Source organism: Zeugodacus cucurbitae, chromosome 3 (assembly GCF_028554725.1).
Source record: "Zeugodacus cucurbitae isolate PBARC_wt_2022May chromosome 3, idZeuCucr1.2, whole genome shotgun sequence".
NCBI lineage: Eukaryota > Metazoa > Arthropoda > Insecta > Diptera > Tephritidae > Zeugodacus > Zeugodacus cucurbitae.
This window is the reverse complement of record NC_071668.1, coordinates 18,497,676-18,513,909: the sequence shown is the minus strand read 5'-3', so window position 1 is coordinate 18,513,909 and position 16,234 is coordinate 18,497,676. Positions and strand designations below refer to the sequence as shown.

The window sequence follows — 16,234 nt, the reverse complement described above, 5'->3', positions numbered from 1 at the left end:
TGGCAAAAATTATTTACTTTTCCCAAATTATAGAAAGGATATTTAACCAACCTTTGCTTTTAACGGTAATTTCATTGATTTCATTAGCTAATACACCTGCGCCAATATAGAGCTTACAAGGTTCCAAATGTTGAATTATTATAATTGTTAAGGACACAAATTTGGCAGGTGTGTGTGTTTTCTTCATTATGAGAGTCTATTTCGCTGAACTGGTTCAAAACTTTTACATATACGAGTAGTATGTAAACGATTATAGAGCTCAAAAATCAGTTGTTTAGTTCTCTGGACTGGTTCAAAACTAGTAAGGTTTTTGCTTTAGAATTTTTCATTGAACATCTCGGACCTCAAAATTTTTTAGATGTTTCTTTTTTTTTATTTCTTTCTTCGAGCTACAGTTGTTGGCGTATGCCGATGATATCGATATCATTGGAAACAACACTCGCGCCGTTAGTTCTGCTTTTTCCAGATTGGATAAGGAAGCGAAGCGTATGGATCTGGTGGTGCACGAGGACAAGACGAAATATCTTCTGTCATCAAACAAACAGTCAGCTCATTCGCGTCTTGGCTCCCACGTCACTGACAGTCATAACTTTGAAGTCGTAGATAATTTCGTATGCCTGGGAACCAGTATCAACAACACCAACAATGTCAGCCTCGAAATCCAGCGCAGAATCACTCTTGCCATCAGGTGTTACTTTGGACTGAGTAAGCAATTAAAAAGTAAAGTCCTCTCTCGACGAACAAAAACAAAGCTCTACAAGTCCCTCATCATTCCCGTCCTACTTTATGGTGCAGAAGCGTGGACGGTGTCAACATCCGAGACAGCACTAGAAGTTTTCGAGAGAAAGGTTTTGCGGAAGATGGTCCTATTTACATTGGCAACGGCGAATACCGCAGACGATGGAACGATGAGCTGTACGATTTATACGACGACATTGACATAAATCAGCGAATAAAAAGACAGCGGCTCCGCTACCTAGGTGATGTTGTTAGAATGGACGAAAGCGCTCCAGCTTTGAAAGTGTTCGATTCCGTACCCGCCTGTGGAGCCGAGGAAGAGGGAGACCTCCACTCCGTTTGACGGATCATGTAGAGAAGGTCCTGGCTTCACTTGGTATTACCAATTGTCGCCAAACTGCCAAAACGAGCAAAGAATGGAGCGCTGTTGTAAAATCGGCTAAAACCGCTTAAGAGGTTCCTACGCCAACTAAGAAGAAGATCTAGTGTGGAGAGCTTCATGATTATAATTATACTATATTTTTAACTTGAGTGCAATTTCATATTTTGAATAATCTCTTTAAAAATTTAATACTCCGAAAATAACGTAGGACCCTACTGTCCACTTTATGAAGAATTTCATTTAATATTAAGCATTTCACTCTGGTTATTTCAAAATCCTTCGAGTGCATAAGAGATGTTTTGAAATAAATAGGTTGGAAAAGATTGACAAACCCTACCATTTCCATGGCAGAGAAAAACACAAGCAAAAACTGTCCATCGAACCTTGAAATGTGTCCCAACATTATCCAAATATAATGAAGAAGAATCTCCTAAAACACATATTTGGTACGTGAATCACATATTATTACTACATAAATAGTATAACACTTCACCCAACCAAAACCAATTAGATGATTTCATTCATCGACAAAGGAATGCCAAATTCATGGACATTCACATTTCCGAAATTAAATGAGCGCGCAAACGAAAATGCTTTCATTTCGACACGATTGCACTTTAAAGAGGATGAAAAAGTATTTAGCGTGACAAAATAGTCTGTCGCGCTTCGCTACCGCTGAGCGCGTGTCTTCGACGACAGCGAAGACGCAGCAGCAACTCGAAGAAGACTCGTAGACTGTAAACGCGTGAATAAAACGTAAAGTAAGCAGTAAAAACTAAGAATTATAGAAGCACATTGTGAAAGCGAGTATTAAAAGTGAGGGAGAGTAAAACGCAGACTACTTATTCATACACTCCGTGATGCTCGGTAAATTTGTATGAGAAAAGAAAAAAAATAAGTAGAATTTCACAGTCGGCGCATTCGTACCAATTTGTTGCTCAACTAATTTCAGGAACCCCTGCAAGTGAACTTCAAAAGGTAGGAGTGGAGTACTCGTTTCGTGACTATTATACTTGAATATTAAGTATAGAAATGGTTTTCTGCTTAATTTTTGTTGCGTAATCTTGTTTTTAATGGTAATAAGAAAGAAAAACATGAAATAATCAATGCCCGCATAACATGTTTTTTAATTGAAAGAGTGACTAACTTAAAGGAGTTTCTCATAAACGATTCTATCAAAAAACTTTACTTACAGAACTTGTTTTTGGCGGAACTTGATTATTTTCCCATTGTTTGAATATTCCGAACATTCATTAGATAGCTATTGACCTTGTGCGACTTTTTCGGTAAATTTCATTAATTAGAAGAGCAAACAACAACAATATTTTTATTACTAAAATATATCGAACTTTGTGTCTGAAAAATTGCTTTTGCGTTGAGTTCTTCTATATATTAGATTTTCAAAGATTGCAAAAGGCTGGATACTCAAAACAGCTTGATGTTTGGGTGCCACATGATTTGACGCAAAAAACCTTTTGTACCGAATCAACACCTACTGCTGAAACGAAACGAACTCGACCCATTTTTGAAGCTAATGGTGTCTGGCGACGAATAATGGATCACATACGACAATATCAAGCGAAAACGGTCGTGGTCGAAGGCCGGTGAATCGTCCCAAACACTGGCCAAGCCGGGATTGACGACCAAGAAGGTTTTGCTGTGTGTTTTGTGGGATCGGAAGGGAATCATCCAATATGAGCTGCTCCCATATGGCCATGGCTTAATTCTACCATCTACTGCGAACAACTGGTGCGCTTGAAGCAGGCGATCGACCAGAAGCGTCCAGAAATGGCCAACAGGAAAACGCCAGACCACACACTTCGTTGATGACTCGCCCGTAGCGGGAGCTCGGATGGGAGTTTTTATCGCATCCACCACATAGTCCGGACATAGCGCCAAGTGATAACCGCCAGTTCCTGTCCATGTCGAACGGCCTTGGTGGTGTAATGTTGAATTCAAAAGAGACTTTTGAGAAGTGGCGGTCCGAATTCCTCTCAGATAAGGAGGGGATCGAACGAAACGGCGCATATTTGAATTAAATTCGATCACTTTATAAAGCATTGAATAAAGACCAAAAAAGCGGAAGGGGCCTAATATATATTATTACTAGCAGACCCGGCCACACGTTTTTGTGGCAAGGTATACATTAAATTACGTTGATCCAATCTTGGCTTCGGCGACGATATTGATTACTCGAGGTTACGCAGCAGGATGACAACTGACACTACTTTTAATTGTAAAGTGAGTGGTGATAGTCAGGCAATTTTAAATAGTTTGGGATAATTGACTACGCCATCCTGGTTTGTAGTTGTGTCAACTCTCCTGGACCGAAGTTCTAAATTGTCGCATTAAGATCATCGATATCTTTGTTTTTTTTTTTACCACCAATATAATCATTCAATCAGTCATTTATGGTTATCATATTGAGGTTTCATGTCAGGAAAACTTCTCTTTCGAGTCAATGAAGTGACAGAAATCTGTTGGAAATGTTATTAAACCATCGAGGTGTCAACAGCGACCCTACCATTTGCAAATGCATCTACAATCGCAATTTAATATTTTTGCAAAAACACTCATATGTTAGTTGTTAATTGGCGATATTTTATGTGTCGCCACAAATTAAATGATTTTAGGCATGCGATTAGCCCGTCAGTAACAGTTGATCCAGGAATAATTGGAAGAGTCTGGCGTAAATCACCTGTTAACAGAATCCTGGCTCCACCAAAAACGTTTATTAACAATCAAGATCTTTTAAAGTCCTGTGCAGTACCTCCAGCGACTTCTTGAATATTTGGAAAATCTTCGTTATAGCGCTATTTTTGGCGATTTTGCCGACTGGTGTTTCGTTCATTTGCAATTTAGGAGTAATTTCAAGGCCGAATGTGCCGTTTGTTTGCTTACTAACAGGTGCAAAATTGGTGGTTAAAATGAGTAAAATTGGTTCTGGAATGACATCAGCCCTCATATACTATATATGATGATTTTCTATTGGACTAATACCGAATATATAGGTCAAATTGTGTGTTATCTTAATAAGATTACATCAATAAATTGCGAGAGTATAAAATATTCGGTTGAACCCGAACTTAGCCTTTCCTTATTTGTTACAAATTGTTTTGGGCTATCAACACAACCTTATACAATTGAACAATAACAAAAATATTTTAACAAAGTAACAATGACAACCTTCAAAATATTATTTTTTTTTTGTTTTCTCTTTTTATATATTTCTTGTCAACTCGAATAAAATTATTTTATCTACCTCGCAATTTTTCCATATTTACTCACTCTTTAATCTTTCCTGGCCTTCCACGAATATTTCAAGACTAAAATTAGTCAGATCGGTTTGGTCGTTCTCGACTGTTTGCGAGACTAACGAACAGCAATTCATTTTTATATTATATTTATGTAACTGTAAATTAGAAGTAAAACAAAATGTTAATTATTAACATCTCCTAACTAAATTTCATCAAAATCCGTTCAGCCGTTTAGACGTGAAAGAGTAACAGACAGACAGAGTTACTTTCGCATTTATAATATTAATAAATTAATAAATATGGATTTCGTAAACTTTCTGGATGATATGATTTCTCCTAACGCTTAGAATTAAACTTTAGACTGATTGATTAAGAATAGGCTTGATTTTCACGTTAGGAAACAGGAAACAGCAACAGGCGGTTGGAACTACTACAGACTTTCATATTGATCAACTTAAAAAAAATTGAAAATTATTTGGTTCTGATTTTTTTAATGATAATATGGTTTTGTGAGACTTATGGATAAAATTGGTCCTACATTAGCTAATATAGTGATTCACTCGAATAAATTTTATTATTTATTTTCTTATTATTTTTTTTCAACAATTTCAATGTTAAATAATAATCTAATAAAATCTTATTTTCCACAACTGATTTTCGCTCTTCACTTAATTGTGTCTCAATTAAATTAACTTAATGATTTTGTGGAATTGCAGAAAGCGCACGAAATCCATTGAGAACGTGTTGCGTGGCACTTAGGAAATGTTGCGGATTTCGCGGCATGCACAGGCACACGCAATTGCGTGAAATAGATATATACAACCATACCTATAGACATATCTATGTGTATGTATGTGTGCAGCGAAAGCAAATGTTAGCCGTGAGCAAAAAGGCAACTGCCAAGCGTTAAAGCGTTTCGCGCTTTTTGTTTGCGCCGCAGTGAAAAATTATTTCACACATACGCGCAAGTTTATATGTATCTACAGTTATATGCGAATGCAAGCAAAAGCAAAGGCAAACTTGCTGTATGCACATAACGCGCACAAATTTCCCAAAACGATTTCAAAAGTATTTCCACAAGAGAACGACAAGTATTTATTTAATGAGTGCAGGAGAAGGTGGAGCAAAGTGCAGCGGAAACGGAAATGGCAGACGTAGCTAAAATATAAAACACAGCAACGAGTGTTTAAATATGTATAAGTGTGTGTATATGAGTGACTGTTGCAAGCGCAAAGCACAGTTATAGCATGTATGTTTGTTTATATATATATACATTTTCTAGCCTTATGCGAGTATAACAACAGGTGGCCCAATTGTGTCATAGGCGCACACATTACACACATATCGAGAATATCGTATATGAAACACACACACACACACATACAATAACAATAACAATAGCATTAAAATGTAGTTGGCACACCGTTATAATAAACGCTATGTCCTTGTGATAGCGCAAACCAGTTGTTGCTGCCTGCCACAAAGCTGTTGCTGCAACTGTTGATGCTCTGTTGTTACTGTGTTGTGCCTGCCAGTCTGCTTGCCTGCTGTCGTTGGCATTTTCCGCCGCATGTCAACATTTTCCTACACGTTTTCACTCGTTTTTTTTTTGCGATTACTTTGCCACGGCTTCCTACACAATGTTTTGCCTTTTGCCACGATTATAAACATTCGCATGTGTATGTAAGTAAGCATATGCAACTTGGGTATATGTTACTAGCAATAGCTAGTACTATGACTTCCCACACACGAGTACAGGGTGTGACAGCTTTTAAGTCGATATTTACATTGAAAAACTTAAAAAAAAAATAATATGACGTGTGTTCAAAAAATAACGGGAATTTTAAAATACAGAGATTCCAACTGTCATTTTTTTTTCTGTACCAGCCGCTACGGTTTGACCTGTTTTTATGAGTTTGGTGATTTACTTTTGTTAAAAGCTCAGTCTTCGTTGCTTCTTGGCCAAATCCAATACTTTAACGATGCCTCAGCCTACTACATATTCGCTAGACATGACTCGGTTTTACTTTTTTCTATTTCCAAAAATTTAGAGAACCTTAAAGGACCGTTGTTTTACAAACATACTAGAAATCGTTGAAAGCGCCAGGGCTATCCCAAAAATTGAGTTTGAGAAATCTTTCGACGATTGGAAGAAGCACTGGCATAAGTACATAATATCCAGTAGGAACTATTTTAAAGGCGACATCAGTAATGTAGATGAATGAATGAGTAATTTTTCAAAAAACGAAAATTCCCGATATATTTTGAACACACCTCGTATATTTGAGATATTTCTGAGATAACTTGGCCTTCCAAATACTTATTTTGACTTTTTTTAAAGCAATATTAGTTAAGAAGCCGTCTTTAAATGAGTCATTTTTATGCTACATAATATCGAGTGGGGACTATTTTAAAGGCGCCATCAGGAATGTAGACGAATGAATAAGAATTTTTTCAAAAACCGACAATTCGCGTTATTTTTTGAACACACCTCGTATATTTGACACCTAGTATATTTGAGATATTTCTGAGATAAAGAGGCCGAAATGCGTGAGTACGAAGAGCTTGAGAAGCTGGCAGACAGAGGTAATGCTCGAAAATTTTATGAAAAAATGAAGCGACTTAATGACCAAGGTGGTAATCTGGTAACCAATGTCTAGGGCATACTGGGATTATGGAGGGAACACTTCTCCGACCTGCTGAATGGCAGTTAAAGTACAAAACCAGCAGATGGCGAACCCGATTCCCCAATCGAAGAAAAAATTCGAATAGCAATTACCCGCCTGAAGAACAACAAAGCGGCGGGTGCCGGTAGATTACCGGCTGAGCTATTCAAATACGGCGGCGAAGAACTGATAAGGCGCATGCGTCAGCTTCTTTGCAAAAAATGGTCGGAAGAAAGCATGCCTGACGATTGGAATCTCAGTGTGCTCTGCCCAATCCATAAAAAGGGAGATCTCACAATCGGTGCCAATTACCGTGGGATAAGCCTCCTAAATATCGCCTATAAGATTCTATCGAACTAAAGCCCACCATCAACAAACTAATTGGACCTTATCAGTGTGGCTTTAGACCTGGAGAGGATCGACACACACCACCTTTTTGTCGATTTTAGAGCTGCTTTCGACAGCACGAAAAGGAGCTGTCTTTACGCCGCGTTGTCTGAATTTGGTATCCCCGCAAAACTAATACGGCTGTGTAAGCTGACGTTGAGCAACACCAAAAGCTCCGTCAGGATCGGGAAGGACCTCTCCGAGCCGTTCGATACCAGACGAGGCTTCAGACAAGGTGACTCACTCTCGTGTGATTTCTTTAACCTGATGCTGGAAAAAATTATACGAGCTGCAGAGCTAAATAGAGAAGGTACAATCTTCTATAAGAGTATACAGCTGTTGGCGGACCGGCTAAACGGTTCAACGCCAATTACATACATACATATATTTTTCGACAGAAGTATTTGACTTGAATTTGTCAAAGGTTCGAAGTTGACTGGACGTAACTTTACATTCAAATCAGCCTCCCAAAAATTAGTAATAAGCACTATGTAGGTAATGCTAGCATCATTACAGATAAGACATTCAGGGTATTTATAGAAAAGTTGAATAGTTTAATTCGTAGAGTGACGACATTAAAGAGCAGTCATTCATCGTTATCGATATCCATTGATTTTTTCGTTTTGTTTGAAAAAAATGTCAACCGGCGACCAAAACAGTTACTATTGGATCATACAAAGGGGTTTCATGGAAAGGGGTTTCAAAGGGGTTTTCTGTTCTCCAAATGCGAAACATTTACTTATTAATGCAGCCAGAAAGTACTAAATAGAACCAAATACGGATCAACCTCATTGATGGCGGACCCTGTATTGCCTAAATATGTAAGCCACTCGCTTTCTTTGTAAAAGTATATTTAATTCTTTTCTTTTTTTACAATTTATGTGGCGCCGCTTTGCTATTAAAAGTTGCAGGCAAATATGCAAATAATGGCGGTGCATAGTGCATGCTATGAGCACACACATGCATGTATGTATGATCACATGCTCAGGCATATGTGCTGTAATGGATATGCATGTAAACAGCAGTAGGAGCGTTATAGCATCACGTATTTCATAAACAAACAAATAACAAAGTCACACACACACACGCACACACAAGACACGATCAGTTATGGCAAATCGGATAGGCAAAGCAAACAACGGATGTTGAAGAGTCGACCCTTTTATGCATAATAGTAGAGTCTTGGTTGTTTCGCAACTCCTTGAACTTGTTGTGGTGTGTTGTAAGGTCATGGTTTGGATGAAGGGTCTAAAAATAGCATGTCTTTTTGAAAGTGGTTTAATAAAATGTAAATGAGGTACACTAGTGTGCCACTTAGGTGTATGTAAATATTTAATACAATCAAGAGAAGGCTTACTATTAGAAGTAATTGAAAATTGATATTTTTAGATATTAAAAACAGATTTAATACACTATCGGTTAACTGGGCTTGAAAACAAAACGGAAGGTTTATAATAGCTGCAGTGTTATGATAACATCTGCCTCCAGTGACGTTTATATGATTATAAAATTAGTACGAATTGATATTACCCTTCCGTTTTTTTTTATTTTTATTCAATGCTTTATAAAAAGTGTTGCAGGGATCGGATTTAGTTCAAATATGCGCCGTTTCGTTCGATAATTTGTTTCCATCAAGACGGCAACTTTATAATATCCCCCGCGTACAAGCCCACCTCCTTATTTGCGAAGAACTCGGACAGCCACTTTTCGCAAGCCTCTTTTGAATTCAACTTTACACCACCAAGGGCGTTCGCCATGGACTGGAACAGGTGGTAATCACTTGGTCCTATGTCCGGCCTATACGTTGGATGAGATAAAACCTCCCATCCGAGCTCCCGTAGCTTCTGACGAGTCATCAACGAAGTGTATGGTCTGGCGTTGTGCTGGCGGAACACTGCACCCTTCTGTTGGCCAATTCTGGACGCTTCTGGTCGATCGCCTGCTTCAAGCGGTCCAGTTGTTCGCGGTAGATGGTAGAATTAAGCGTCTGGCCATATGAGAGCAGCTCATAGTGGATGATTCCCTTCCAATCCCGCCAAAGACACAGCAAAACCTTCATGGCCGTCAATCCCGGCTTGGCCACTGTTTGGAACGATTCACCGGCCCTCGACCGCGTCCGTTTTCGCTTGATATTGTCGTATGTGATCCATTTTTCGTCGTCAGTCACCATTCGCTTCAAAAATGGGTAAAGTTCGTTCCGTTTCACCAGCCTTCTGCAGATAGTTTAAAATGGTTTGTTGACTAACTCCCATCTCCTGGGCGATGTCTCGAGCCGGTCTAACTTGATGTTTTCCATGATTTGATCGGTATTCGTCGTCACAGGTCTTCCGCCGGCTATCTCACGGAATGTTTCTCTAGCGGATTTGCTTTTAACGAAGGAAAACTTAAAAATAGCGCGAATTTTGGCGTTAGAGAACTTAATATTTACACGTCTAGAACTGTTAAACGCAATATCCAAACTGATCATGCATATCGTCGTTTTGTAGGTTATGTCAAGACCTTTCAAAGATGTATAGTATTGCCAAATACAAGCTCTTTAGTGCTTTATACATAGCTGCGAAATTCAACAGACAAAAGGGCGGAAGGGAGATATTTGCCAATTATTCATATTGGAAGTTCAAAAGGAAATTTTAAATTGTATCCTGCTCTAATTTGTCACCTTTTACAAACACGTTTAAATAATTTGTATAATAACATTTCAATTAACCCTAGGTCTTTGATATCCTTAAACACCTTCGTCTATATCCGGTTCGTTGAACTTATTTCCGTTCCTTTTAAAATAAATATGTAAAGTATTAATAAAACACTTTGCTGACCCATTAAATTACAATCGAGCGTCGCGTAACTAAGTACGAACTACAGGCTAACTGCCGTAATTATAGAACAGAGCTAAGAATAAATTGCGCAGCTAAATGTCGCTACGCGAAATAAATAAATCACCGAAGATGCCGGGTCATACCAGCAAGCGGTCAAGCGTTTAAATGAGGTGTAGTCGTGGCCACACCCACTTTGGCGGGAGCCTTTTGCATAAGGCTCCATATGTCCCTGGATCCATAGCAAGAATATATATACACATTTGTATGTAATTATATAACTGTTTGTAAATGTGTATGTAATAGCAGTAATTCCTATATTACACCTGCGGACTCAAGCGTGCGTGTGTGTTTGCTAGAGTCACTCTTCAAATGTAATAGATACGCTATGCGTGCTAACATATAATGTGGAGACACATACACATGCATAATACATGTACACACGTTCACACACCAACAGCCAAAGGCAGCGGCATTAAACGAACAATAGCCTTATTTTCACTACTAAGTAATGCATTGCCTTCATCAACCTCAACACCGCATAGTAAAATGCAAGCCTCCAGCTTAGACAGACACCAAAACTTGTTAGCAACGTTAAAAATAACAAAAACAACAACAGCGCAGATTCAACTAAGCTAAAAGCCGTTTACGTTTAGTGTCATTAAATCACAGTTTGTGTTGCATGTTGCACGTTGCAGGTTGCAGGTTAAGCTGAAGCATGTACCCAAAACAACAACCTAAACCCATAAAATGTCGCTTATTTGTTGTATATATCCATATGTATAGACTAATGAATGTGGAAGACGTTGCAGATGCGCTTATTAAGAAGGGACTTGCAATAGCATACACTACCTAGAGACATACACGCGCTGACATACATACATACATACATGTATTTACTATATACGAGTATACCTTTACTAAATTTACTTATTCACTCACTTACTTGCTCACTTTATTTAGTTCACTTGTTCACTTCACTTTATCTACGCTTGAATTTAGCGTAAGACGAAGTCATGACTCCTCTATTTAATTTAATTTTAAAGAAAATAGTATCACACTTTTTACGAAGAAGTACGAATGTGAGCACAAGACATATAGGTGCACGCTACCACTATCTAACGCAGTATTTTCCGCTATTTCAAGGGAGTCTTACGGCTTTTAGTAAGAAAATGAATAATTGATGTGAAGATGTGGAACGTGGGAAGTGTGTTAGGAGTAGGGATGGCAACGATTAATCATTTGATTAAATTAATCGATTATTTTCATTCAATTTACGATTTAATTGCATCGAAACACCTTTTCTAATTACTCGACTATTACTCGAGTAATTGCAAAATAATCGCAAACAGCATTTTGAAATTTAATACATTTTATGTTCATCTAAGTTAGCTACAGGGGTCGAAATTGCAAACGGTGTAAACATAGTTAAATTCTAATATGTCAACGTAGTTTAATATCAACAAATGAATGTCTGGTAACACTGCATTTACAGTTAAGTCAAACGCATTTTACGTTAAGTTGTTTGAAGAGCAATGGCGCCAGTTAAAAGCGAAGTGTGGACATTTTTTTAATAAAATAAGCAATAACTACGTTAAATGTCAATTTTGCTGCAAAAATTTAAAATTTTCTAATAACATATCAAATATGTTGCAGCATTTAAAATTAAAGCATGCAACTGTAGCCTGGAAATTGGTGGTAAGTTGGAGCAATCGGTATTATATTTTAAATTTCTTCTAGTTATATATAAATATATGTGTACAAATTAGACTCTGCAATCTAGGAGTAAAGACAATGTTTCACTAAGTGATGATGACACTGACACCATTTTGTGCACTCTAGTGCACAAAAGAAGGAGGAAGGACAACGATTTTACATCTCCACAAGATGAATTGAACTTTTATTTGAATTGTCAGGTATTAGATCTAAGTCGAAACACTATTTAGGCTTGGGAAGAAATGAAAACCGTTTACCCAAACTGTACGGACTTTCAAAAAAGTATTGTCATCTACTTGGTACCTCAGTACCAGCTGAGCGGCTTTTCTCAAAAGCGGGTGCAACTGCGACCGAAATACGCAATCGTTTGACAACAATACGTTTATCGAAATTGCTTTTTCTTCAAACTTGGTTGAACAGACTTCTAAATTTGCTTGACTTCAATGAATATATATTCCTTTATGCTAAGACAAATGAATTTTTAATACAATTTTTTAATTTTATTTCCGTTTTTCTTTTTGTGTATATACGAACACAATTTGAATGTCTGAAATAAGAATATAGTCTCCAATATTTTATTGGTTTTATTTTTACGCAAAGTTGCAAACATTGGAATTAATCGATTAATCGATTTTTTTACATTAATTGCAATTAATTGCAATTATTTTTTTATATCTTGCAATTAATCATTTGATTATTTAATCGATTAAAAAAAAATTTTTGCCATCCCTAGTTAGGAGTCGTGTATGTTTGAAATTATATGAAGGTGTATGTGTTCTATATGAAGCTATTCTATTTAATATTTAAGTAGCTGCAAATTAAATTTTTTTTCGCTGACTTTCATCATAATTTGTAAAATGAGGTGGGATTAAATGCGAGGACTAAGGGTGCAATTCCTAAACAAGATAAAACATAAATATTACACTTTTTCTATGACTGAATGATATAATTTTTACCATCTGAACTATAGCTTAACAGAGTAGCGTTAAAAAGCCATCTGGCTCTATTTTGAATCTGTGTATTATATTATTATATATTCAGTATAGTGTAATATACATATGTACGTTAGGGTGGCCCTTATTTTCCAAAGTATTCCGAATTTCGATCGCACTCCCTAGAAATATGCGAATAGCCCAAAAACTAGTACATATATACAAAGTTTTGGGTCAATCAAAAAAGGTTTAGAGGTTGCGCAAGGAGCTTGAAATCCTGAAAAATTAAGAATTTTTGCCATTTTTATGTCTCCATATTTCAAAACCACACTATCTGGTTTTCATACTGTAATAAGATCTGCATTTTATTACCTTTCCAAAATTACCACAATCTTAAAAATCGGTCGATTGATGATAGAGTTACTGAAATACAAATATGAAAGTAAATTTAATGTGGTGCATTCTCAAGCGTCGCATGCTCGTGATATACCATTATAACGGTTCTAATGTTATTGTTATTATCTTATTACGGCATGGAAACCACGATAATGTGACTTTGAAATATGGAAGTCTGAGACAAAAAAATTCTTATTTTTTCAGGATTTCGAGCTCCTTGCGCAACCTTTAAACCTTTTTTGATTGACCCAAAACTTTGTATATGCTAGTTTTTGGGCTATTCGCATATTTCTATGGGGTGCGATCGAGAATCCAGAAACTTTTTTATCCTTCATACAACTAAGGGCCACCCTAATGTACGTATAATTCTAATAATTACTCCCTAATTTCTTTTCAGATATTTTCGAAATCAGTTTGCTTAATTTCGTCTGTCAGTGAACGCAGTTATTCGATGAAGTAAGTAAAAACATACAAATATATCTGAGACTTTCTTTATATTAGTCTCAAACGTTAGATCGGTCCAAATAACTTTTTTATGATTTAAATCGAACGGTGTATTATATAACTGCATTGAGAACTTTTAATGAAAGAGTTCATTTAAAACCCTGAATTATTCGAAATAAGTTCATATAAAGTGATGAATTCCCTTTAAAAAACAAGCGTTAGCTTGGAATTGTAAAGGTAATATTCACCGGATACTAACTTGACTCCTTTGATATCGTTCAACATTGGAGTCCTAGTCAAGAACATCACATTGTTAAATGGAACAGATATTCTATATGAAATATAAGGTTATGAATAAAGCGGCTATGAATAAAGCACTACAGTGCTCATATCTAGCAATACTATACATCTTTGAAAGATCTTGCCATAACCCACAAAACTACGATACACATGATTAGTTTAGATATTGCGTTCAACAGTTATACATGGAGTTCACTAACGCCGAAATTCGCGCTATTTTAAAGTTTTCCCCCGTTAAAGGCAAATCCGTTAGAGAAACATTCCGTGAGATTAATGGTGTTTTGGGGGATGGTACTCTATCACTTCGAAATGCGGAGGAATGGTTTCGACGATTCAGAGCGGGTGAAAACGACACCATGAATAAGCCAGCCGGCGGAAGACCTGTGACGACGAGTTAGACCGGCATGTGGCATCTCGTGACATCACCCAGGAGATGGGAGTTAGTCCATAAACCAAACCATTTTAAACCATCTGCAGAAGGCTGAATACACAAAAAAGCTTGAAGTTTGGGTGCCGCATTATTTGACGCAAAAAAACCTTCTGGACCGAATAAACGCCTGCGATATGCTGCTGAAACGGAACGAACTCGATCTATTTTCGAGCGGATGGTGACTGGCGACGAAATATGGATCACATACGACAATATCAACGAAATATCAATATCATGAAAACGGCCGTGATCGACGGCCGATTGTTCGTCCCAAACAATGGCCACGCTGGTATTGACGGCCAGGAAGGTTTTGCTGTGTGTTTGGTGGGATTGGAAGGGAATCATTGACTATGAGCTGCGAATTTTCCGAACACTTCTCAAACTCAATTTTTGTTATAGTCTTTTGCTCTTTCAGCGATTTCTCTGTTTGTAAAACGACGGCAATTTTTGGTGCTCTTTATTTTTGGAAATAGGAACAAGTTACACGGAGTTATGTCTTGTACCGTCCATCCGTTTGCCTTTCAATTGATTTCAGTCTATACAGAATTTCATTCCATAATTATTACAGAATAGTATTATAAAACACATTACACTTTACGCCTGTGAAAATGGGCAAACTAAACATTTTTTATTGAAAGCACTGAACTGACAACTATAAAAATCAAAGACCATTTGAAGATTGCATAATAGTTTTACAATGGCAGCAAGTGCTATATTATAAATGGAATAAATTTAATGTAAAAGCGTAAACAGTCAAAACTCGCTTTTTACTTCTTTTAATACCTTCCTCTCACGGCAAATGCGCCTTTGGCTATATATATTCAGGCATCAAAGCTGCTATTTCACTGCCAGTAACAATGCTTAATCCCCGCATTATGAAAATCCAAACAAACCGTTACAAACAACGCTAATGCCAGATATCAGCTATAACGCTTCAATGCGCTCGAGCTGAACACAAAATCGCTTCTTCGTTTCGTATTTATTTATATTATTTTTATTACTTTTGCTCTCGCCTGATTATCTTTGTTTGCATCTCACTTTTACTTCTTTCGCGCAAGTTCTTTTATATATTTATTTAGTGTTTTTTTTGTTTTCGTTTTTTGACAACAATTCCCTGCAGGCTGTGGTGCCACCAAAGCAGCAATAGCGATAGAAATGCCAAAGTTTCGTATACGCCCCAGCGTCTGCCCTCATGAAAATTTTATTTAAATTTATTGTGACATTATCCGGTGTTGTGTTGGCGTTGGCACAGCTTAGTTGGCGGCGGGAATGACACGACACTCTCAAAGTTAGAGCTGCAGATAAAATAAATTGGTCTAGACACTGGTTGCTTGTCTATTACTACAAGTGTTTTCAGTAATGTGAGGGAAATATGCGTTGGCGCACACGGCAGCGGGTCAATAGTCAGTAGTGCAGTGGAGCGCTTAAATTTAATCTCTTTGGTTTTTTGACATTTTGAACCTTTCTATTTATAGAATGGGTGCTGATTTCAGCAAAGATTTAGAAATTTATATATATTATTAAACACCTCTAATAATATTTTTTTTGTCTTTCCGGTTTTGAATCCCTGACTCTCCGATTTGAAGACAACGGAGAATAGCATTTTTTATATAACATAATTTATGAGAATCAATTGGAAACCTATACTTATTCAAATGAACAAAGCCATTCATAGTACACATAGGAAGAGTTACAACAGAATAAAATTGATCTCTTGAAAGAATCCCCACCAATTTGACAAAATCCCTATTATAAAAGATTTCAGGAATATCG

The 16,234-nt window shown here is 37.1% G+C and overlaps 1 protein-coding gene across 5 annotated transcripts in view; it reads left to right on the top strand.

Moving 5' to 3' along the window:
• LOC105215090 (serine-rich adhesin for platelets) overlaps positions 1–16,234 on the top strand; it is a 158,289-nt gene that overhangs the window by 119,623 nt on the left and 22,432 nt on the right. For 3 of the 5 annotated variants that reach the window (XM_054227827.1, XM_054227824.1, XM_054227825.1), the window contains one exon: positions 13,685–13,743. The exons of 1 other annotated variant lie outside the window; for it this stretch is intronic. The gene's annotated coding sequence lies outside the window, so the exon portion shown is untranslated. Of the gene's footprint in view, positions 1–13,530; positions 13,744–16,234 lie in introns of those variants that run through there. One more of the 5 variants, XM_011188843.3, reaches the window with a different exon arrangement.